Genomic DNA, 25573 nt, shown 5'->3' on the forward strand with positions numbered 1-25573 from the left:
AGCCTCCTTTCAAGAGGCTCGGAAGCCTCCTTTCAAGAGGCTCGGAAGCCTCCTTTCAAGAGGCTTGGAAGCCTCCTTTCAAGAGGCTCGGAAGCCTCCTTTCAAGAGGCTCGGAAGCCTCCTTTCAAGAGGTTCGGAAGCCTCCTTTCAAGAGGCTAAATTGACTGTAAGGACGTGACCAGCAGCGTTATTGGTCATGAATTGGAAACTCCGAAGCAAGTGTACAATAAGAATAACTTTTTTGTATCCCAAGAATATTATTTAATTGGTGAGCTGTGCATATTTGTGGTTTCTCGGCCAATCATGATTAGCAACTAAGATGTGTACAGTTAATCAAGCTAAGCTCTTCTTTGACCATTTCCACAGTATTTAAGGAACATTGAAGATTTGTGGACATTTCTAGATCTTCGCATGAAATTTGCAAAAAAAAAAACAGAACATTATTTTGCGAACAGGAGTTCGAAAGTGACTTCCGGGAATGTGTGTGTCCAAGCCCTATTTGGATTATTTTCAAAAGTGATCCACCGGGTCCGGATTCTGGATGCCGCAAGACCATGTCAAAAGAGCCAGATTGAGTTAAATCAATTCCCGGAAGTCACTTTCAAACTTCTGATCCGAAATAATATGAAATAATGTGCCGCAAATCATATTTGGAATTTTTGCAAAAGTGATCCACTGGAACCGGATTCCGGATGCCGTAAGACCATACCAATGTGATCAGGTAAGGTCATTTCGATTCCAGGATGTTAGTTTCCAACTCACGATCGCGAATTAATAACATATGATGTGTCGCAAGCCATATTTGTGATTTTATTTTCAATTTGGCCATCAAGGGATATGGTCCCTTAAAGCCGATTCCGGAAGATTGGATAATCCCCAGACTGATTAGAAGAAGTTCTATTACGGGCAGAACATGTCCGGTTTACATTCCAGAGTTGACCAATCACAGTATTAGGGAATTTTAACAGCATAGACAAAAGATGCTGTCGGCAATATTCACCAGTAAAAAAAACCTACCCCAGTACAACCCGGAATAACTCCGGGAGCAAGTGTTAAATCTTAAATTTGAGTCACTAGTCATAATCTAGGAACCGATCCGGTTCTTCTGAGACAAAATTATTCAAATTTGCTTTTAACTGAAAATTAACTAAAAATAAAAACCTGCAAATTTATAATGAATCTTTAAAAGAAAACATCTTGCAAATCGGATAATCCTATCGCGTGGCAAATCATGACAAAAGAAATCAGTTTTTACTGGTAAGGATAAATCCTGCTATGATACAACCATGCTTAAAAATATTAGCTTTTAGTGACTAACGAGCTGTTATGGGATACAATGCACATATATTGTTAATAGAATTTTTTTCAATTCTTCTCTGGATTCCATTACTCTTCATCCTATTGAACATGGATTACGTATTCAATATGTTTTCCTCACAAAAACCACCACATCAAGCTCGATTTGATCTTTCTGAATGGGAAAATGCGAGCGCCGCACCGGTCCAAAATCATCCATTCAGTGCAAAAGATCCAATATTCATTTCCCTCACTCAGTAAGCGGAAAACATGGCTCAATAGCGCCTGATGGCACGGCAAATCTCCTCCGTTATTCCGGATCATCACCTTCCCCGCTATTTCTATATCCTGTTGAACCAGCAAGTCGTCCCCCGTCCTCATATAAGGTCGAACGCTGGCGCGCTGGCTGGTGGTTGCCGCCAAAGATGCCGTACTCTTCGGGATCCAGACGACGACGACAACGGCGATGATACCACCCCATAACAACGATGGATGGCTCAAAATTCAATAAAACATAATGTTAAAGAATAGCATCCTTATATTTGCAATCATCATCGGTGTATCGTTCGTTCCAGAATAAAGAGGAAGCAACGCGACATGATAGGATGCCTACAAGAGAGCAACGATCAGAAAAGTTTTCCAAGAATCGTGAGTGAAAATCAAAAAAGATTTGTAGGAAGTGGAAGAAAGCTCATAAGTGTTAATGGTAATATCAGTGTGAAGCTTGAAACCAATTATGTGTCTAATGAGTTTAGAATTTTCTTTCAGAAAGCTTATTAGACCCAATCATTGGCAATATTCTTCGCCAAAACAAAATTCAGACACAGGAATCGAATATTGTACTGCCACTTCATGAATAGGAGTGAATTAAAGCGATAGACCAAGAATTTCAGCGAAACGACGTTGTTTCCTCATCCGTAGCAAAGAAAATAGCTTCAACGAAAACTTTCTGCTGAAAATTGTATTTCGTAGAAAGCGACGCCGTCGCCGTCGTCGTCGAGGGTGGACACTTTAACGAAAACTCTCCTCATCGTCGTCATCGCAGGGTCGGCGTGGATGGGAAAACATTTAGCTGTGAAAGACTAATATGTACTTAGGATTAGCATTGTTGGCAATTTCGTTGGCTGGTCATCTTCGCCAGACGTCAGTCGGACGGATGGACGGGCGTGCGAAAATCGATGCCGGCAAAGGAAAAGAGCGTTGATGGCCGACGATCGTTATGGCTGTTGCCTTCAGGGCAGATAAGATGATGATGTTCAGCAGGGTGCTAGAAAGATGGAACCCATACTGATGCCATTCCGATAAATATTGCGATAAGAAATTTGGCGGTTAGAGAGATTTCAATAGCCAATGGCTACCTTCAAGCAAATATTGGAATTAGCGTTGTTAAATATTTTAATTTCATGAACGAGCTCTTTAGCTTGAATTTATTCAATTTTTGTACCTTGTGTTCAGTTTTCCTTTTATAATCATGGTAGCGACTATAAACATGTTCATTATTTAAAAGTTTAGAAACGGTTTACGCAATTAAAAGACTGTAATGAGGAGTAATGAAAAAAAAGGCTTTTTCACAAATATTTACAGAAATAATAAAATTAAAAAAATATATAATGGAAATACATTTGATTTGATCTTGTAGGCAGTGGTAAGCATTCAATAATTTGATTTTATTGAAGCAATACACTAAAAAATCGACACAAATTTAATTGTTGCAAATTAAGGTTGTGTCCCACTTAAAGTGGTATTTTTAAATCATTTGCCTCAAGTGAGGCATATTCCAAGACTGTCCCACCATACTAATCGGCTGACGTAGGAAATTCATCGTATCAGACGCATTGCGTGTAGCAGTAGCAAAATCGATATGAAGTCTCTGCACAATTGCCCAGCATGGCAACAGTGAATAGCTACATCGCTTGTACTGTTGCGTACTTGTTAATTCATAAATTCCACAACAATTTCAGCCAATCCGATATGGAACTAATCACCGAAGATTACTCCGACTGTATACGGTTCTAGTGCTGTTCAAAACCGACGACGCAACTATGTACACGACCATTCGTTCAACAGAAACGACAGCCAATTACGTCTTATCCTTCGTACGGGCGAATCGGAAAGAGTAATTGCAGTATAACTGCACGAATGACGTTTTGTTCCAGAGATGCTAATTGTTGGTTGTTTATGCAAATTTTCTCATTGTTCCACCACCAAAACGACACGTCCCCAACTAGTCCTTCGAACAAAGGGAATGGATAGTGAATCCGTTAAATGGCGAGTTCGAGGATCTTTTCCGATGAAGCAGAACCTCGACTCTCAAAACATAGTTGCTCATGGTGCTTATAAAACGAAATACAAAGTCAAGCAATAACAGGCAAAGGAAATCGTCAACTATGAAAATTCTTTTCAGAACACCAAGTTGAAAGCCAGGCAAAGTTCCAATGAGAACGTCATTATTTCAAAAGAACGGATTATTGATCGTCCTCGTCGGCTCCGCTGCGAGTGTGGCAGTGGAAACCAGCTGGGTCAACAATGTGCGAGTTTCCATTCGAAACCTAGTTTCAGCCAATATTTGCCTACCAGTGTTGGTCCGAGTGGTAGTTTGCCCTCTGGGCTGGGTTCGGGTGGTCGGATGTGATAAAGTAAATGAAAAACTTGTTTTATGAAGCCTGGTCCGGCTGTCGATCTCGGTGCTTTGTTCGACCGTGGTGCTGTCGTCGCCATCTGTCTGCCAACTGTCGGATGCACGACTCGGTCGTAAAACTTTCACCAGAGCATAAATTATACTGTTTCTAAAATGAATGGGAATGCTAATGTAAAAGATAATATAATTTTATAACTATCCATATAGCATCATTGATATTGGTGTTGTAGGATAAAAACTTTTCCACGCACTATTGTCCAAATTTCCGGTAAATTTATGAATCATTGTTTACATAAGTATTGTCGTAGTTTCTGGTCCTTGATTCACGAAATCCTTCTTAGTGGTTCATAAACCAAACGATAAGTGTATCATATTAGAAGAGGTTTGGAGTCCCCAATAATGTTGACGTATCGAAGTAAATAAGGATTTTAATTATAATGCATAGCTTTCTTTGACCAAAAATTTATACAAATGAAAACTAAAAGTACCATCGTTCGGGGTGACATTGGGCCTAGGAGGTAAGATTGGGCCAAACACGAAAAATGCTTCCACTCTCAATATCACAAAAACTGTTACGAATTTTGATGAAAACTTTGATGAAAAATAATTTTAAAATTCACGTCTAGGAAATCACAAAACAAATTCCAAGAACTAATTGTGCTCGTACCATAATGCTTGGAATTTGAATGTAAAACTATTGATCGAATGAACCCGTATTAAAATAGTGTCAGTAATGCTCCACAAATCTATTTTATAATTAGGTTTTAAGATTATTTGGAACATACCACATTTAGGCCCAATGACGAAACACGCAGCTACAAAGCAAGACCATGCTGAGGGTGGCTGCGTTTGATTCCCGGGGCCGGTCTAGGCATTTTTCGGATTGGAAATTTTCTCGACTTCCCTGAGCATGAAAGTATCATCGTGTTAACGTCATGATATACGAATGCAAAAATGGTAGCTTGGCTTAGAAACCTCACTGTTAATAACTGTGGAAGTGCTTAATGAACACTAAGCTGCGAGACAGCTCTGTCCCAGTGTGAGGATTTTTATTTATTACCAGACTAAGGCCGAAGTGGCCTGTGCTGCACATAAAAGTCTTCTCTCTGATCGATCCACCTTGCCCGCTGTGCACCTCGCCTTCTTGTTCCCGTCGGATCGTTGTCGAGAACCATTTTTACCCTATTACTGTCCGACATTCTGGCTACGAGCTCGGCTCACCGCAGTCTTCCAATTTTCGCGGTGTGAACGATGGATGGTTCTCCCAACAGCTGATGCAACTCGTGGTTCATTCGCCTCCTCCAAGTACCGTCCGTCATCTGCACCCCACCATAGATGGTACGCAACACTTTCCTTTCGAAAACTCCCAGTGCGCGTTGGTCCTCCACGAGCATCGTCCAGGTCTCGTGTCCATAGAGAACTACCGGTCTACTAAGCGTTTTGTCAGTTTGGTACGGCGTCGAACTCTTTTCGATCGGAGTGTCTTGCGGAGTCCAAAGTACGTACGATTTCCAGCAACTATGCGTCTCCGAATTTCTCTGCTGGTATCGTTATCGACGGTCACCAGTGAGCGCAAGTACACGAATTCTTCAACCACCTCAATATCGTCACCACCGATAGAAACTCGTGCTGGGTGGCTTACATTGACCTCTCTTGAGCCTCTTCCTATCACGTACTTCGTCTTCGACGTGTTTGTGACTAGTCCAATCCGTTTAGCTACGCTCTTCAGTCTGATGTAGGCTTCCCCCATCCTCTCAAAGTTACGTGCCATGATATCAATGTCGTCGGCGAAACCAAATAACTGGACGGACTTCGTGAAAATCATACCACTCGTGTCAATCCCTGCCCTTCGTATTACTCTCTCCAAAGCGATGTTGAATAGCAGACACGAAAGACCATCACCTTACCGTACCCCTCTAGGCGTTTCGAAGGGACTCGAAGATTCCCCCGGAAACTCGAACTACGCACATCATCCGATCCATCGTCGCCTTGATCAACCGTATCAGTTTATCCGGAAATCAGTTTTCGTGCATTAGTTGCCATAGCTGGTCCCGATCGATTATATCATATGCGGCTTTGAAGTCAATAAATAGATGACGTGTGAGCACGTTGTATTCGCGGCATTTCTACAATACCTAACGTATGGCGAACACCTGGTCTGTGGCAGCCAGTGCCAGTGTGAGCAGTGTGAGTGCCAGTGAGCCAGTGCCTCACCACCGTGTTTAAACAGCTCTCCTGGTAGTTGGTCAATTCCAGGGGCTTTGTTGTTTTTCAGCCGGCCGATATCCTCCTGGATTTCCTGGAGATTCGGAGCCGGAAGTCGCATGTCCTGCGCGCGTGCTCCTAGGTTCATTACCATACCGCCACCGTTATCTGCCATATCGCCATTCAGGTGCTCTTCGTAGTGCTGCCGCCACCTTTGAATCACCTCACGCTCGTTTGTAAGAAGGTTCCCGTTTATGTCCTTACACATATCGGGCTGTGGCACGTGGCCCTTACGTGAACGGTTCAACTTCTCATAGAACTTTCGTGCGTTATTAGCGCGGTACAGTTCCTCCGTCTCTTCACGGTCTCGATCTTCCCGCTGGAGCTTTTTCCTCCGGAAAATCGAGTTTTGTCTGTTCCGCGTCCGTTTATATCAAGTTTCGTTCGCCCTCGTGCGGTGTTGCAGCAATCTCGCCCATGCTGCATTCTTCTCTTCAACTAACTGCTCACATTCGCCGTCATACCAGTCGTTTCTCTGATCCGGAGCCACCATGCCTAGTGCAGCGGTTGCGGTACTTCCAATGGTGGATCGAATATCTCTCCAGCCATCTTCAAGAGATGCTGCGACTAGCTGCACTTCCGTTGGGAGTGCCACTTCCAGCTGCTGCGCGTAGTCTTGGGCTAGTCTACCGTCTTGTAGCCGCCCAATGTTAAGCCGCGGCGGACGACTCTGACGCGTGTTGATCACCGTCGAGAGTTTTGAGCGCAGACATACTGCAACGAGGTAGTGGTCGGATTCAATATTCGCACAGCGGTAAGTGCGTACGTTCGTGATGTCGAAGAATTTACCGTCGATTAGAACGTGGTCGATTTGGTTTTCCGTTTCTTGATTAGGTGATTTCTATGTGGCCTTGTGGATGTTCTTGCGGGGGAAGAAAGTGCTTCGGACTACCATTCCGCGGGAGGCTGCAAAGTTTATGCATCGTTGGCCGTTGTCGTTCGATACGGTATGCAGACTATCTGGTCCGATGACCAGTCTATACATTTCCTCCCTTCCTACCTGAGTGTTCATGTCACCGATGACGATTTTGACGTCCCGCAGTGGGCATCCATCGTATGTCTGCTCCAGCTGCGCATAGAACGCTTCTTTATCGTCGTCGGATCTCCCTTCGTGTGGGCAGTGCACGTTGATGATAGTTGAAGAAACGGCCTTTTATCCTCAGCTTGCACATCCTTGCGTTGATTGGCTGCCACTCAATCACGCGTTGGCGCATTTTTCCCAGCACTATGAAGCCGGTTCCCAGCTCGTTGGTGGTGCCACAGCTTTGGTAGAAGGTAGCCGTTCGATGCCCGCTTTTCCACACTTTCTGTCCTGTCCAGCAGATTTCCTGCAGCGCTACGACATCGAAGTTGCGGGGATGTAATTCATCGTAGATTATCCTATCGCAACCTTCGAAGCCTAGCGACTTGCAGTTCCATGTTCCAAGCTTCCAATCGTGATCCTTTATTCGTCGCCTGGGTCGTTGCCGATTGTATCGAGTCGTATTATCTTCTATGTCGTTCGTAATGGTTGTTTTTAAAGGCGGCTTATTGGGCCTGCGCAAACCTCCTGTCTCGTCGGAGGGCCGTCGTGTCAGGTCTGTTTAGCGTCCCACCTAACACCAGGACTTGGGCTTGTGCGCTTTGAGCGGCACACGTTCGCTTTGGCGGAGCCTACTTGCGGATACATGCAGCTTTTATAGAAGTTTAACAGAGCCCACTGTCAAACCCCACTCCATCCTAGGCAGGCGTCACAACTTGCAGATGGCCTGGAGAGGGATCGTCAAGCCCTTGGACATAGTCCCTGCTGCAATCAGTATGTAATCTACGAAATACTCTGTTACAATGCAACGCACTTTTAGTAGGAATTATTAGAATGTGAAATACTGAAATAGTGATAAACGGGTATGATTTGCTTCGGCCAAACGTTTGGGTTCATCGATCAATCCCTGCCCTTCGCAGATTAATCCACTTAGCAGTAATCAGGGTTTGCAGAAATCGCTCTCAATAGATAACGAACAACGATAAAAGAGAGGCAAAATCCTCTTCGAATCATAAAAATAACAAGCCATGAAAACAAAACTGTCGCACTTGTATACAAGTTCGAAAAAAAACTGATTCGGATAGGCGGCCCCCACAGATGGGGTTGATAAAACGCGTTGTTCTTGCTCATTTTATGTTGGGGACCATATTTTTTTCGCACAGCTGTGTCGAGAGTGTATACAGACACGATAAGTGAGAGATTTTCTCATTCTTCTTTGGATTCAAACCCTGACAGTGATGATGCCTTTCTCGTGCATTAGGGAGGATATTGAAAACTATCGATTTTATAACATTTCGCCGAAAACTATTTCCCGGAATACATTTTTGCGGTTGAACATTTCGCAGAATAACATTTGGCGGTTTGTAACTTTTTGCGGTACGACATTTACTGCCGCTAACCGCAAGTCGAGCACATCTGTATATGGGCCTCCATATACAGATGTGCTCGACTTGCGGTTAGCGGCAGTTTAGCGGTTTGTATCTTTTCGCTGAATGACTTTTGGCGGAATATACCATTTCGTGGAATGCACCATTTCGCGGAATATTATAAATAATAGTAGTGTTCATTCAGCACTTCCATAATTATTACCTGCAAGGTTTATAGCCAAGTTACTATTTTTTTGCATTCGTATAACACGAACGTTGAAACTTTTATACCTAAAAAAGTAAAAAAAATTTTTTCGATAAATTTCATAGACCAAGCCAGAAGTTGAACACAGACTCCTTCAGCATAGTCTTGCTTGGTCTTCCCCGCACCGCTAAGGAAGACCTCCCAGAATATGCAGAAGTAGTTTTCAAAATTTCAATTGCACTATAAAAATCCTTTATTATATCTGACAGAAGGGCCAGATATAATTAAGAGATTATCTCCTCTCTTTACTTTGTTACGGATAGACGTTATTATGAATAATTCTTTATTTTTCCCTTTCACCTTATAGCGAGAAAACGTATTCATTTTAAAATGGCATTATATCAACCCTCCGCAGACGCTACCATTTAAAGAAGGCATTGCCCCTTCCTTCACCTTATACCGGGCAGATTCGTTCTTTTTAAGAAGGTTTCATCAACTCCTTTCGCCTTATAGCGGGCAGACGCATCTACTCAAAGAAGGCATTACCATCTTCTTTCGCCTTATACCGGGCAAATGCATCCATTTAAAGAAGGAGTTACCCCTCCCTTCGCCTTATACCGGGCAGACGCGTTCTTTTAAAGAAGGCATTATCAGCTCCTATTGCCTTATACCGGGCAAATGCATCCATTTAAAGAAGGCGTTACCCCTCCCTTCGCTTTATACCGGGCAGACGCGTTCTTTTAAAGCAGACATTATCAACTCTATTCGCCTTATATCGAGCAGATGCATTCATTTGAAGAAGGCGCAACTCCTCCCTTCGCCATATTCCGGGCAGTCGCTTTCTTAAAAAAAATACATTATCAACTCCTGTCACCTTACACCGGGAAGACGCATCCATTTTAAGGAGGCATTACCCCTGCCTTCGCTTTATACCGGGCTGTACGCGTTCTTTTAAATAAGACATTATCTCCTTTCGCCTTATACCGGCAGTGGTGGTCGGGTTTCGGGTTTCAAAACCCGAATCGAACCCGACCCCAACGGGCTTGGTTCGGGTTTGAAAAAAAAATTATTCCGGGTTCGAGTCGGGTCCGGGTTTGAAGGAAATTTACAAATCGCAAAATACGTAACCCGACCATCTCTAGGGCAGATGCATCCATTAAAAGTGGACCGGACAGCTGCGTTAATTCACAGAAGGGACTACCTCCTCCCTTTTCTTTATACCGAGCAAACGTGTCCAATTCAAGAAGGGATTGTTTTCTAACTTTGCGTTATACCGACCGAATGCGGTCATTCAAAGAAAGCATTACCTTCTTTTATTGTTTAAATCACAATCTTATAGAATTTAACCCGGATTGCTTGTAATTTGACAGAAATCGGTAAATATTTCAATGATAATTATTCTAACTGAATTCCGCCAAATAGCATTCCATGGAATGATTTTGGGTGAAAAGGTACATTCCGCGAAAGGTCTTTCGGAAAAAAGGTGCGTTCCACGAAATGTGTTTCGGAGATTTGGTACATTCCGCGGAATGTCGTACCGCGAAAAAAAAATCCGCGAAAAGGTTTGGTAGTATACAACAAAAACTATCACATAAGAAAGGTCTAAAACTGCACTTTAGATGATTGGATTCCATTTTTTCCATTGATTTACGTTTATTGCATTCATTTATGTGCATCACAGTATAAATACCCTGATTAATCATTCTAGCGGTAATGGTGCCTTTTGGCCAAAAAAATTGATTCCTATAGTCCGATAGAAAAAAAGGATAGGATTCCCCGTAAAATGCTACTTGTATTATATTTGTTAAATTTTATTCACATGGTGTTGATGAACCAGAGCACCATGCGTCTCCATTTGTATGCTTATATGACAAAAATGTTGAATGTTGTTGACATAAAAAGTAATAAATCTCCAAAAGTAATAAAATTACGAACTTGGCGTCTCCTTCATGGTTTTTCAGGAGAACTTTTGCTACAAATTGGTGACAACACAAACCTCTCATATGGGGCTGTCCACATACCACGTGGACAATTTTGTAGGAAGGAGGGGGGAGGGGGGTATGTGGACTGACCACGCTTCATGTTTTAAATTTATAAGGAAAATTGTCCACGCTGGGGCAGGGGGTATCTGAAACTGACCAAAACCTGTCCACGTGGTATATGGACAGATGTTAAAAAGTGGAATACATTATTTGGCCAACCTTGAAAAATACACATTCTTCAAAAATAATCGATCAGTTAGTAGCAAATTAGAAGCCTACGGGATATATCATCTATTGGAACAGATGAAACGTTCGTAAATTGCTTTATTTTCGGAGATTTTATTAATTAGCCGAATCAGGAGACGTGGCCAAAACCGGTACAGTTACCCTAGCCCGAATTTTCCCACCACTTTTGTTTGTTTCTAATTATTTTCCCAATATTTGTTTTTATCGGTATGTCATCGGAAAATATGTCACAAATGTGCTAAAGACTAAAAAGTTTTACCAGAATTAGTACAGAAAGCAAAACTCGACCAACCAGCCCCGATCTCCCCTACACCGGTACCCGATTTTGCAGAGCTTAAAAAAGAAACCTTGATGTTCATTATCTGAAATGTTAGAACCCAGAGATGGGAGCGTAACAGTATCGGCAAATCCAAGCGTATACATCGTTGGATTTGATTCTAATTCTTTATCACCTTTCCGTTATCTGCGAAGCAATTTTTATCCGCAGTTTTTATTTCGATATTTTGTCAAGGTCTAACACTCAAGGACAATGTGGCGATTTGGTGTAACATACATGCTTTATAATAGCGGTTCGCAACTGGATTTATTTGTACCAACTAATCAAATATGAATATGTTCGCATTTATTATTGCAACCTAACTCTAATTCTAATCTTTGATGCCAGAGTACTTGATGTTTGTTCTTGTAGTGATAATTGACAACATTGAAGCCAAATCCGAAAGTTCTTAGAAATCGAAACAGTGGCTTAAATGGAACCAATCCGCTTAAACTAATTGTTATCAATCTCCATGAATTTCAAATAACTTTTCAAATACGAAACGGTCCAGCCTCGGGGTGAAAGTCTCGCTAGTAAGGACAAAAAAAACTTTTCGAATGATATTTTCCATTGACCAAAATAAAAATTCACCCTAGAAAAATTAAATTTTCAATACAGAAATCAGGATATGAGCAATAAATATATATGAAATTTCCATAAACAATTTTTCACAAGTGGTCGTTCAAAAATGACGTCCACAGTTTAAGTGGGGAGGGGGGTCAAGATTCTGTGACAGTGCGTACACTCGGTATACAAAAAAGCTTGACAGAGGGGGAGGGGGGTCCTAAAATCTTGATACCCAAAAATACCCCAAAACAAAAATAAATTAGCTCTTTTTGCGTTGCGTTGTGTTGCGTTGTAACGGAGTATTTCGTAGATTGCATACTGATAGTTGTCATGTATATTCTTTACCTTTCTTACCCCAATTGCTTATGGATTTCCATTTGGGATTCAATGGAAATCCAATTGGGGGTCCAAAATGATAAAACATGAGAGCTATCATTGCCGGCCACGCCCATCTACTCCGTTACTAGGAAAGGGAAGGAAATGATGATATGACATCTACTTAACGAGAGGCCAGCGACTCACCGACGCCCTCATAGATGTCAAGGAATTGGATGGTGGGTAGGGTATGTGGTTTAGGAGTATCATTATAAGCAAATGATAGAAAATTTGTGGAAATACGTTGGGAGTGACTTTGCTAAGAAATTTATGTCACTCCATTATCCTTGCCGATGATTTTCCTCGGATGGGGCGAAGGTATTAGCCTTGCCCTGGCTAATAGCCTAGGTTTAAGCGCCTTTGCTCGCTCTCTGAAACGAAAAAAGAGCAAAAAGAAATTAAATTCCCCTTCCCCCCTGATATGATAATGATTTTGATCAACAAATAAATTAAAAATGTGGAACGCTTCACGATTTTGCGTGTCATCCTTGCGCAGGGCCATGCTAATCTTCTCTGTATCGTTCCAATTTTAGTATATGTCCAGCCGAAGCTAGAAATTGATCAGAAATTGGCCAGAAATCGACAATAACTATGAGTTGAATTGAATTTTGGTAATGATCCGACAGCTGCAAGAACATGTGATGTGCAGATGTCAACCATGTAGCATGTGTAGTATGTTCCGTTCAACTTTGAACCGAGTGAAATTTAGTGGGTTTTACATACTGAGATGTATCTTTTTCATGATGAATTAAAAAAAAATCTATTTCAAGCATCATGAATGTTTTGAAAACAATGAATGGTGCTATTTATTCAAGACTGATGAGTAGTATGCTGCATAGAAATGGTAATCTATCAAAAAATAAATATTGTCAACGTATGGAAAATCTTAATTGAACATTCATTATAGTACAGAAGTGCTACGACGGTTTATAAAGAGTTAAAATCATACAATTGTTGTTAGCCGTTAATGGACTTCGATTCGAACAAAATGAAAACAGAGAACATCAACAGAAAAGGAAGATATTGGCTCTGATATTAGCTTCCAATATGAAGCCATAAGATACAATGCTAACCTTCAAATTTTTAGCAAAATAATGGTCAGGGACAACAAAATCAGTAAACATCTAAACCATTCAATGACGCCAAATAAAAAAAAGAATACTAATATTAAAGTCATAAACATTGTCGCCATGGATGGTACATAAAGTCTGCTCAAACCCATAAAACCATTAAGAAACATGCTCCCCGTAGATTTAATTTCAGAAAGAAACTTTTAACATAACTTAACAACATTCGCGAAGCATAGTAGAATCATATAGCTAGTCCGACTATTCATCGATTGTAAATCAAGTGAACATGGTATCAGCATAATCTCAAAATGAAACCCGGGCGCAACGCGAAACACTTCCGAAAAGTAACACAAAATATCGTAACCTTATAGATAGATAATAACTGTGGAAGTGCTTAATGAACACTAAGCTGTGAGGCGGCTCTGTCCCAGTGTGGGGCTGAAATGCCAATAAGAAGAAGAAGAAGAAGTCTTTGTACAATAATTTAGTTATTATTAAAGTTTAAATTTGTTATAATATTTTTGGGGAGTATTTTTTTTAAATAATAAAGAGTGATTTTTACACATTTTCTTGAAAAACGTTTTTGAAATAATGTGTAAAAATCACTCGGTAATTTGACGTACGAGCGGTTTACCCATTAATGAGTAAACGGTGTTTACTCTTTAATGAGTTGAACTATTTAAGTTCATAATAGGTACTATTTAACCCATCAAATAGTACTTTGGTGGCACAGTGTGGAACAACTAAAGTATTTTGGCTTATGACATTTTGATGGCAAAGCACGGAGAACAGTAGTCTAATATTAAAATTTGAAGATTTTTTGGAACGTTTGTATACATAAATCCTCGAATTTATCAGGCTCGCCCTCTACGCGGCTAGATCTTATCAATTTCTCGTTCTAACACATCTCCCACAGACCTCCAAGCACCTACCTTATGATTTTTCTCAATTTCCCGTGAATTGCTTCCCAGGTTTAACTCATTGTTTTAATAAATATAAAAGCCAAAAACAAACAAAAACATGAAACATGAATTGAGCGCGTCCGTGCTGTCATACTGAACACCGAACTATGGTAAATCTAACGTAATGAATATTAGGACTGTATAGCACAAAATATGGTGAAAGGAAGGACGATAGAAAAAAAATGTACTCACTAAATCGAGAATGGACTTACAACAATTACCATTCCTTATCCAATCATTCCGTCCGGATACCGAAAAGAAGTGCATCTCCCTGCCGCTGGCGCAACGACCCTTGCCACCATCGCGTGCAATGTTCTGCTCGTCGGAATGCTCCACCGTAACTCCTCCCATCGCTTTCATGTTACGACTTCGAATCGAGTACCAACGATCTTGTGTCGATCAGCAGTGTGGGGACTTGGAAGCTGAAGCATAATCTCGACCAAGAACTTCCTTCCATCGATAAATGTCTTCAATGCTTCTGTTAAATGGCGGCAGTGATGACGACCAGCACCGGACTCACCTCTTTGATCCTTTTCCAAAAATAAATTAGCTCTTTTAAAAGCAAAAATTGCAATTATAAAAGAAGAATTTTCCATAGAGAAATCAAAATGTTCAACGGAAAAAAATACACAAAATTCCCATAAATCAAACATAGCTAATAAGCTATTAATAATTGCAAAATTTTCCACAAAATTTTTTTTCCTCGAAATAATCAATAAAGAGCAATAAAAAAAAGAAATTTTCCATAACGAAAGCAATAAAACTGAGCAGTTTTTATAGATTCTTGTAAAACGGAAAATGAAAATTTTTATCAATTTTATTACTTTTTTGTTTATTTTTTTTTTAATTATTTTTTTTATTGCTTTTTATTAATTGTTTTGAAGAACATTTTCATTTTTCTTATGAAAAAAAAATACTGACCACTATGTAGTCAACTATTGGAGTTATTGGAGGCCAAGATAGCGAATAGAAGCATTTAGGCTGAATTCTAATTGATTCTTTTGATACAACTGACCACTTCACAGCTCGTTTCGGATGTTCCTGCTGGACCCGGGTTAGAGGCCTGGAATGTCGTATCCTAATATATTGATCCGGTCAAGGAATATAAAGGTTAATTTTCATGAATATCAAATACCGTCAACTGGGGGGAAGATGATCAATTTTAAGACAAAACATGCAATAACAATGTGTTTTTACATTTTAAATCGAAACAAATATTTTCAAAACATGTACTGCTATACGTTGCAATAATCAACAACTTTAGTTTTCTGAAATGCGTTCGCATTTGTTAAAATAACTTACATTATCACACATTTGTTGGGTAAGCTGGCTTCGGGTGAAGTGGATCAAGACAGCTCTACTAAAATCATTATGACCTAGTAGGCAAAATACACTAGGTTATTTGTATGAATGTTGAATTTCCTACGTAAAGAAGTCTACGAAGTCAATATTTGAAACGAAAACAGCGTCATTTATGACTATCTCTTTCTTTCTTCCACAAAATACATTTTCATGATTATAATCGAAAAACTCGGATTTCCACCTAGCGGTAACATTATTTGAACTGAGAATATTGTTGACTACCGTTTCTTAAAACAAAAATGGCACTTTTGACTGACACATCAAATGATCATCTTCCCCCCATTTGACGGTACCTTTATAGATATAATATTTTCAGACGATTTTGCAAATTAACTTATCATTTTGTAGTCTGCCCTTGAATTAGCTGAAAATCCGGAAAAGCAATAAAAATAAGACTACTCTGTGTTTCGAATTAAATGATCACTGCTCAGTCGGATTCAATAGTCCCTGCGGGATACCCTGGCCTTAAATGCTACCAATCCGATTTAAACCATATTATTCTCAAATTTCAAGAATAGGATGACTTTAAGAATCTGTTGCTTTAAAATTTTCATTGACTCAACCGGCCCCTTTGTAACCTGGACGGAAGTTCCAGCTGGTTATTTCAGCAACTAGGCTATATTTTGGTGTTTTGGATTTCATTCACGGTTTCAAAAAACGCAGTTTTCATTAGAAAATTAAACTTACTCTATTGCATTGGCAATTTATTTAACGTTGTGAGCGGTGTCGACTAACTTTAACTAAAATTATTAAAAAATTGAAAAAAATTATGTTTTTTTATGTTTCCCAAGTCTATTTTTATTTAATTATGTTTGACAGTTTTTATAAATTACACACACAAAACACAGTTGAATAAAACTCCAAGTAGAACAAATGTATTATTTGTGTTTGTTCAACGAGATGGAAAAGGCAGCAAAGATAAGCCAGATGCTAACCACATGTTCATGTTTATGATTTGGAATGAACATATCTATCGCCTACTAAACTGGCAAAGCTGCTTACCATCGACAGCAGTCCCGAACGAATAGGCAAAGACTAAGCTACAGAGAGGCCAATTTCCTTATCTTCAGCAAATTATTTGCCACCAAGCTGGTGGTTGGTGATTATTTCATTCGTTTGTCGTAAAAAGTTTTTCTGTTACGAAAGAGAAAATGGAAGTATTAGCAGCATTTGAACAAATGTCGTTCGTACTGTTATTGCGGCAATACAATGGCAATGTTGGCCGAGTGGCCGGCGGCGCGGTTGCCTCCCGGCAGGATAGGAAAAGCGAAAATGCGGTAAATGGAGCTGGTTGTAATATTTTATTCAGTCCCCGTCCACAGCAGTCCAAGGCGAGCTTTAGCGAAAGGCCAGAGCGAGAGGGATTTGATGATCAATTAACATAATTTATTCCGTACGCGATTTGGCTGCTATTGTCTGTAAATAATTGCCTGGTTCGCTGATGGTGACACATTTCCTCGTTTTGACAAACAGCGAGGGAGATTCCACTATTCAACGAAGTAAGGAGCTCAAACTTTTCATTTGCAAATATTTTTCTTACCCTACCCATTATAATCCGATTAATGATTAACGCGTGGTGGAGTGGGGACCACGAAAGGTTGTTTGACAGAGTATTTTTGAAAGCAAGTTTTTCAGCTGGATTACACGTAATAAGACTCTAGGAAAGGGGGAATAATGTGGTTGCCCCAGCTTGAAATGGGAGGACAAGTCTTATGCATTACGATGGGAAGTTTATGAGCTCAACCAACCAACCATCAATGTTAATCCTTGTGGTCGACAACTGACTGGGACGAATAATAAAAGTTATCATCTTATAATTTAAATGCTTCCCATAAATGGCCGTCAGGAACAATCTAATTGGCAGTAAGCCATATTTTTCTGAAGTAAAAGGATCGTAACAAAATGTGTTTTCTGTATATTCAAACTTTATCCTCTCAGGCTTGTACATTTGGGTGTCATCTTGGGTTTCGGCTGTATCAGTTATGTTCAGTTATTGCTTAATCATGGAGATTTTTAACTCTGGTTTTGAAGGCTGGTTCATATCCTAAAATAATACAAATTCAGTAATTAAGTGTCAAATTATATAACTGGCTTATTATATAATTTGACACTTAATTACTGAATTTGTATTATTTTAGGATATGAACCAGCCTTAAAAACCAGAGTTAAAAATCTCCATGATTAAGATTTAAAAAAAAGTTTACCAGCACTATAACACAGCCAGCGGCACGTGCGCTGTTGTATTTTGTACAGTGCTGACGAGGCGTTTGAATAGAGGTAATAAACTATAGAGGAAGATTGTCGCGGTCGTCACTGGCGAAACATCTTTTGCTGGCGAGGTTAAGGCGCTAATACGTTTTAACAGTTGTGTTTTAACAGTCGTGTAACCAACATATTTGAGAACGAGAACTTTCCAGCTTTCCAGTTTTTTGCCACCCCATTGCAACCACCATTTTCTTCAAATATTATTACAGGTACAGGTGCCATGAACTCCTAGACATTCAAAATTTTCAGATAACCGCAATGTCTCTACTACTGAGTAATTCTCGCTGAGACCGGGCCACTATTTGCACGAGGTTCTTAAAAATTCCTAAATTTATGTTCATTCGAAAGCTTTTGGCGAGTATATTAAGGATCCGAGTTAAATTCTTCAGAAAGATAGACCCCTCGATAGTTATACACGAAATCACGTTTATGGACCCCTCGATTTTTGCCAATTATTGACTCACCAAAACTGTCATAACTCCAACATTTCTCAACCGATCTTAGAGATCAACCTATCGTTGGAAAGGGGAAGAGTATATCCTCAATTTGCAATAATACAAATAGAAGCAGCCATATTGAATCTAGCCACCATCTTGGATTTCTTTTTGAAAACTATTTTTGGGCCAGGTTCGCAACCACCGATTTTGAATATTTATACATCGATGGAAAGCTTAGCTTATATAGAGCAAACACAGTGGAATTCGGCAAAAATGCATAACGGTTAACACGGTAGGTAGTGATCTTCGGTAAGTCGATGCAGTAGTTTTCCCATTTGATTCGTATGATATCGGGTATCTCATCGTCCCATCCGCAGGGTAACAACATTTTTGCTCGTATGACGACCGGTGCTGTGAGCCCAAGAGGATCGAAATGTTTTTAGACAGCTGAGAGAATGGATCGCTTTGTGGGAAAGCCATCACCGAGGACTATAGTGGATTCCAAAAGCAACTGATCCGGGCCGGGTTCCCAGTAGACACCCAGTGCCTTGATGGGCTCGCAATGGTTAAACTTCAGTGTTGATTGGGTTCCGATTTGTGATGGTGCGAGGCCTTCCAAATCGATTGGATTGTTCGATGCCCACTTTTTTAACTGGAATCCTCCTCTGTCAAGCAGCTCATCCAGCTCCTTACGGGTTTGTATTGCCTCCTCCTCTGTGTTCGCTGTAGTCGTCCACATAGAAACCTTTCCTTAGAGCAGGTCCACCGAGTAGGTAGGTATCACCGTCGTCCGCAGCAAGCTGTTGTAGAGTGCGTGTGGCCAGAAAAGATGACGATGCGAGTCCGTATGTGACTGTCTGCAGTTCATATGTGACCACTGGCTCATTGGGATTGAATCGCCAGAGAATTCGCTGTAGGGAAGTGTCCTCAGGATGCAGCAATACTTGGCGGTACATTTTGCAATGTCCTCGACTAATGCGATGGGATACTTTCTGAATCGAAGGACGAGGGTCAGCAGTTCGTCTTGGACAATTGGGCCTACTTGAAGGGCATCGTTAATGGAGTAGCCCGTGGATGTTTTGGCAGATCCGTCAAACACAACCCGTACTTTGGTAGTGGTACTGGCTTCTTTTAGTACGGCATGATGAGGTAAATAGTGAACCTGAGGGGGATCGGCTTCGGTCAGCGGGACAAACCTCATATGGCCAAGTTCCAAGTACTCAGCTAGAAATGTGTTGAATTCGTCTTTCAAACGGGGTTCTTTGCTCAGCCATTTTTTCGAGAAGGGGAAGCGACGAAGGGCAGAAGATTTCGACTTACTAAGTATGTGATCGAAACTGATATGACGAGGTAAACGGACGATATACCTTCCCTCTGCTGTGCGGGAGACGCTGGAAACGTAGTGAGATTCATACTGCTGTTCTTCCACCAAGTAGCTTTGCTTGTTGTCAACTTCTTCGATGCGCCAGAAGCGCTCCAGTGCTTCATGGAGAGAATCGGAAAGTGTGACGTGACATACGGGGGACGAACTGACGAGCATTTGTTTTTTTTCCGGAAACGATCCAACCGAATACGCTTTCGATGAGAATGGGACCATTTTCCATCTCGATTCGGCACCCGGGGTTCACGTAGGAAAAAAAAGTGTCCAGCTTCAAGAAACATGTCGATGGCACCGGTTTTGTGGAAAGACGGGTCAGCAAGAGATAGTTTTTTGGGTGCATGCCAATCATCCGTCGGAGAGGATATTACGGGCAAATCTATTGTAATACGGGGCATAACGAGAAAGCCAAGATTGATCTCAAAATCAGAGTGTCTCGATCGGATAGTGGTAGTGACGGATTGATTTGTACTAGAGGAAGACAAACCGACATCAAACACAAAGACGCTTATTTTATTCCGTTTCAACCGCAAAAGTTGGCATAGTCGTTCACTGGTGATATTGGAATGCGAGCCATTGTCCAATAATGCTCGCGCTGGATGCTCTCGTCCGTGACAATCAACAACCATCAGCACGACCGTCGACAGCAAAACATTAGCGTTTGATATTTGTGACAAGTTGGTTCGGTAGTCTGAGCAGTGACAGCATTCATCGATGGGGGTGTTCGTTTGTTGTTTGCTACTGTGTCTTGTCCGATGAAGGACTTAGGAAGGATTGCCAATTGCGACCAAGGTGGTCTTGGCGAAAACAATTATGGCAGAGGTGTTGATCATTTACTACTTTAAGCCGATCGGGAAGGGACATTTTTTTCGATCGTGGGCATTGGAAGAGCGGATGATGTTGATCGCAGGAGTGGCTTTTTCGATGAGTAGTTTCAGCTGCAGCATGCGAAACGGTTTTATAGAACGATGATCGTCGAAACATAATGGGTTGATTGCTAGATGTTGGATTTGCTTGGTGGTTTACGGACATTGATTCCAATACACGAATGCGACGTTAGAGAAACTCGACCAGACAAGAATAATCGGGGTTTTCAGCGGTTGTAGCAAAGTCCTCTCAAGCATTCAGTGTCACGTCGTCGAGTCGAAGACACAATAAATGCTCCAACATAGTGCTTCATCCATCGATTGGTTCACCCAGCTGTCGAAGGGTTTTCGTGTGGCGCTCGTACTCGTCGACTACCGATAATGTAATGCAGCGGCGAATTCTTTCTTCATACTGGGACAGTCGAGAAGGGCTTGTAGGTGGCGTTTCTTGAGGACGTAGTCGTTGCCGTAGCGGGAAATTAGAGATTGCCAGACGATGGCATAATTGGCAGAGCTAATGCTGATCGATTCGACTAGTTGTGCTTCTTCTCCTTTGGAATGGATAAGAGCAACGAATGTGTCGTTGAATGGGAGTCAATGGTTATAATCTCCGTCGAACTCCGGCAGAGAAATTGTTGGTAGCTTGATTCCGGAAAACCCGGAGGGTGATAGTTGGGGATTGCGCTTGTCGAAGGTACATTGGGAGGTAAGATTGGAGGGTAGCTTTTACTTGGAAGTAACGGGTCTCATAATTGGAGCGAAAAGACAGGTTTTGTGCCATACCTTCCTTAGTTAGCTCCATATCCTCGAGCTGGGTTTGCACGTCATCCAGTCCCATCCACACGGTATCAAGATTCTCTATACAGAGCTTCACCTTTGCCGTAATCTGAAAAAGTGTCGTATGCGCCTTTCTACAACATAAATGTTTTCCATTTTTCTGTTAAAGAGGACGATGAGTACTACCCGTTAATATCATTTTTGGAAAATGGCGTATACGTCACTTTGCCGGATTACGGCAGACCTGGCCTCGATCCCGTTCAGCCTCGTATTTCTTGATGAATTGTTCCCAAGCGGCACAAATTGTTTCACTACTGAACATTTCACTGTGTTGCAACTATTCGGTAAGAAACAATCTTTGCGTATGTGCCATCCAATATAACTATCTTGCAATCTAAAAAGCGCAAGAGGTGGAGCCTACGGAAACATCCTTCGATTGCAGTAAAATTGCAATATTGTTGCAAAATACTACAGCGAAAAAAAAATAGAATAAAAATATAAAACTGGATTCGATTTATGGATCTTGTGATTGATAGTCCTTCACTCTTCCACAGCACCATTCAACACTTCGAAGGGACTGCATGCTGACTCACCGTAAAAACCATACGATTGTGAAGTTTTGTACTGGGGTTTCCTGTTACTTGATTGCACCATCACAGGAAAAAATTGTGAGTTGTCAAAACGTTGAACAATGCAAAATTAAACATGAAGACACATTCAACTTATCTGCAACCATATTTAAACAAACAATTAAATTTTGAAAGACGCATTAAAGTTACATGGTAAAAAATATGCAACTTAATGATTTTGTTTCGTGTTTGCAACATGAAGTGCAGTATTCTTCGTTTGTTTGTTTCCAAATGTCAAACACGTACTGCATTGCAATTTTAATGAAACATTGATTACAATTCGAACGTTTTTGATATCTTGATGCAACTTTTTCGTGCTTTGATGTTTTTTCCAATGCCTCTAATGAAACTGAATAGAAACAAAGTGCTTTTAGGAAGATGTTGCGTGTGCTACTTGGGTTCTGCTCTCCCCAGGGAAGCGGTGAGCGTAGTTCGGCGATTGACGAGCTGTTGACTCGTACGTTCGTCCGCCATTGTGGAGTCGGATGATCGTCGCGTGCAGTAGATTGAGCCGGACAAACGGAGTAGAGAACTTGGAGCGTTGCTAAACTTCTCAAGGCTAGGTTTAGGCCTTGGATTTCAATTCAAAAACAGTAACGACTATCCAGACGGATCCAGCGAATCATTGGGCGATGCTATGGAAGCGGCTACTAATGACGTCTTTTCTCACTAGCTATTGTTGACTACTTCTGCAGCTCCACAGCGGATAGGAAGGACCGAAAAAAAACGGAAAAATCTCAAAGCACCCGCGGAAAGCTTCTGCGCACCTCGGAATAATACGTACCGAGTGCCTAATAAGATTAGGCCTTGTATTTAATAAAACAAGCGGGAAACCGTGAGATGCTTCTAGGAAGCCGTATCCTGGTCACGGCACCAAGATGTTAGGGCAGAATCGTGGCTTTTGGCGGGTTTTGGGGTCACACACACGGATTGTTCGGACACTATCCACAACGGTCACTTTCGGAGAAAACTATGCACCACAAAATTCAACTTTGAGTATTCAAGACACTTTATTCCTTACGGTTTGGCGGTTCAACTTTAACTGATAACTTTATTAGGATACATCGCTTTTTAACCCTACGTTGTGAAACATCTCATAATTCAAAAAGCTATAAAACTGAAATATTTCCTTATTGCTGGCAGTCATTGCTACCAGTATACCTAGAGCATACCTTCTTTTAAGGCAACGATTGACTTTGGGAACTGTCACTTGTGTTTAATTAACATCCTCGAATATCATTGAAGAGAAACAATGATTAACAGTTCATCAACAACGTAGAGAATTACATAGATCATATCATTCCCCTTCTCGTTGATTCGAGTGTACTTTATTGAGCTTCTCATTCCAGCATCGCGGGTTCTGTTTTAATCCGTGTAGTGATTTTCGAAGCTTGCATACTTGCATACCAGGAGCTGCTTTCACACCATAAGGAATTGCCATAAAGATGTCTTTTTTGAGTTTTTCGCGTACATTTCTGCAGAAAATCCTCCAGAAATTCTTTTAGGAACTCCTCCAGGAATAATTCAGAATAGTCACCCAGTGATTTATTTGAAAACTCCCTAAGGGATTCTTGTATTAAACCTCCCGAAAGGCCTTTGTAAATTTCCTCAGAAATTTATCCAATGAAACAATGTAAAATTTCCTTTAAATTCCAGCAGGAAATATTCCCGAAAATTTTGTTGAAAGAATTCTTCCGGAATATTATTGAAGAGTGAAATAGGAAATCATAAATGAATTCCCAAATCGATTTGCTACTGAAATTGACGAAGGATTCCTAAAAGAATTCCTACAGGATGTTCTGAAGAGACTCCCGAAAGAATGCTCAATGAAAAATCCGTGCGAATTGCTAAAGGAAGGTCTAAAGGAATTGATGTCCTTATGCACGTTGTTTATCGCTTCCAAAATTCTGGGTAGATCCTTTCGGTTGATGATGCTGAAAATGTCGTCGACGTATCTCCACCACTTCTGGGGTAGTATTCCTTGTTCTTGTAGGTTGTTCTCCAGATTCGCCATGAACAGTTCGCACAAAAACGGTGATAGCGGATTTCCCATCGGTGCTCCTTTCGTCTGTTTGTAGTAGTTGTAGAGAGACTTGTTTGCAGCCGTTTGATCATTCATTCATCCACTTAGAATTCATTTGTTGATCAAAATCATTATCATATCAGGGGGGAAGGGGAATTTAATTTCTTTTTGCTCTTTTTTCGTTTCAGAGAGCGAGCAAAGGCGCTTAAACCTAGGCTATTAGCCAGGGCAAGGCTAATACCTTCGCCCCATCCGATTAAAATCATCGGCAAGGATAATGGAGTGACATAAATTTCATAGCAAAGTCACTCCCAACGTATTTCCACAAATTTTCTATCATTTGCTTATAATGATACTCCTTAACCACATACCCTACCCACCATCCAATTCCTTGACATCTATGAGGGCGTCGGTGAGTCGCTGGCCTCTCGTTAAGTAGATGTCATATCATCATTTCCTTCCCTTTCCTAGTAACGGAGAAGATGGGCGTGGCCGGCAATGATAGCTTTCATGTTTTATCATTTTGGACCCCCAATTGGATTTCCATTGAATCCCAAATGGAAATCCATAAGCAATTGGGGTAAGAAAGGTAAAGAATATACATGACAACTATCAGTATGCAATCTACGAAATACTCCGTTACAACGCAACGCAACGCAAAATCGTCCAGAAATTCTTTTAGGAACTCCTCCAGGAATAATTCACAATAGTCACCCAGTGATTTATTTGAAAACTCCCTAAGGGATTCTTGCATTAAACCTCCCGAAAGGCCTTCTTCCTAAGCATTTCTTCCTAGAGTTTCCGAAGAAATTACTTGAGAAAGTACTGGCAGAATTCTTAAAACATATTCCAGAGAAAATCCAGAATCAATTTCCAAAGAAATTCTTGAAGGAATTTCTAAAGGTATTCCTAAAGATGTTTTGGAAAGTTTTCTCCTAAAGGAACTTCCTGAAACCATTTTCGTAATTATTTAGGAAGGTACTTCCGAAGAAACTTCGTGAATGGAATTGAAATGGTTTGAAACTCGCTAGCTCACGGGAGGGTATTCTACCGGGTCGTTAACGCTACTTCAATCACCCCAATACTCAAGCTGAGGATGATTCTGTACTTCGCAGGAGTATAAAAACAGAGCCGTCATAAAAAGCGCTAATGCGGTAGGATGGGCAAAGCTATTACTCAAAGGGAGGGGGGGTATCTATTCACAGTGATCCAAGAAAGACAAGGCTCCCTTTGTGGACCCGGGAAAACGACACAAGAGAAAATGGTGAAAGACCTTAAAATCAAGGGTTACTCTTTCTTAAAGATGGCTACACCTGGCTCATACATTTTACAATTTATTTTGTGACGTCACATTCGGGGGTACTTGCATGTTTGTTGTTGGATTCTGGAGAGATGGCCGATCAGCCTTGATCTAGCCGGCTTGGTGTTGTTTGCTGAGCCGATTCAGTCCGGAAATCATTCCACGGACGGGACGAGTGTGGCACTGGGAGATTGACGACGTGGCTTTTCCGTATCGGTGTTGGAAG

The 25573-nt window shown here is 41.0% G+C and overlaps 1 protein-coding gene and 1 non-coding gene across 2 annotated transcripts in view; both read right to left on the reverse strand.

Moving 5' to 3' along the window:
• LOC134210095 (sodium channel protein 60E) overlaps positions 1-25573 on the reverse strand; it is a 640801-nt gene that overhangs the window by 539547 nt on the left and 75681 nt on the right. The window lies entirely within an intron of this gene.
• LOC134218669 (U6 spliceosomal RNA) lies at positions 12730-12833 on the reverse strand. The gene has a single exon (XR_009981432.1). It is a non-coding gene; the product is annotated as a U6 spliceosomal RNA (small nuclear RNA).

The sequence above is a fragment of the Armigeres subalbatus genome, chromosome 2 (assembly GCF_024139115.2).
Source record: "Armigeres subalbatus isolate Guangzhou_Male chromosome 2, GZ_Asu_2, whole genome shotgun sequence".
Lineage (NCBI taxonomy): Eukaryota > Metazoa > Arthropoda > Insecta > Diptera > Culicidae > Armigeres > Armigeres subalbatus.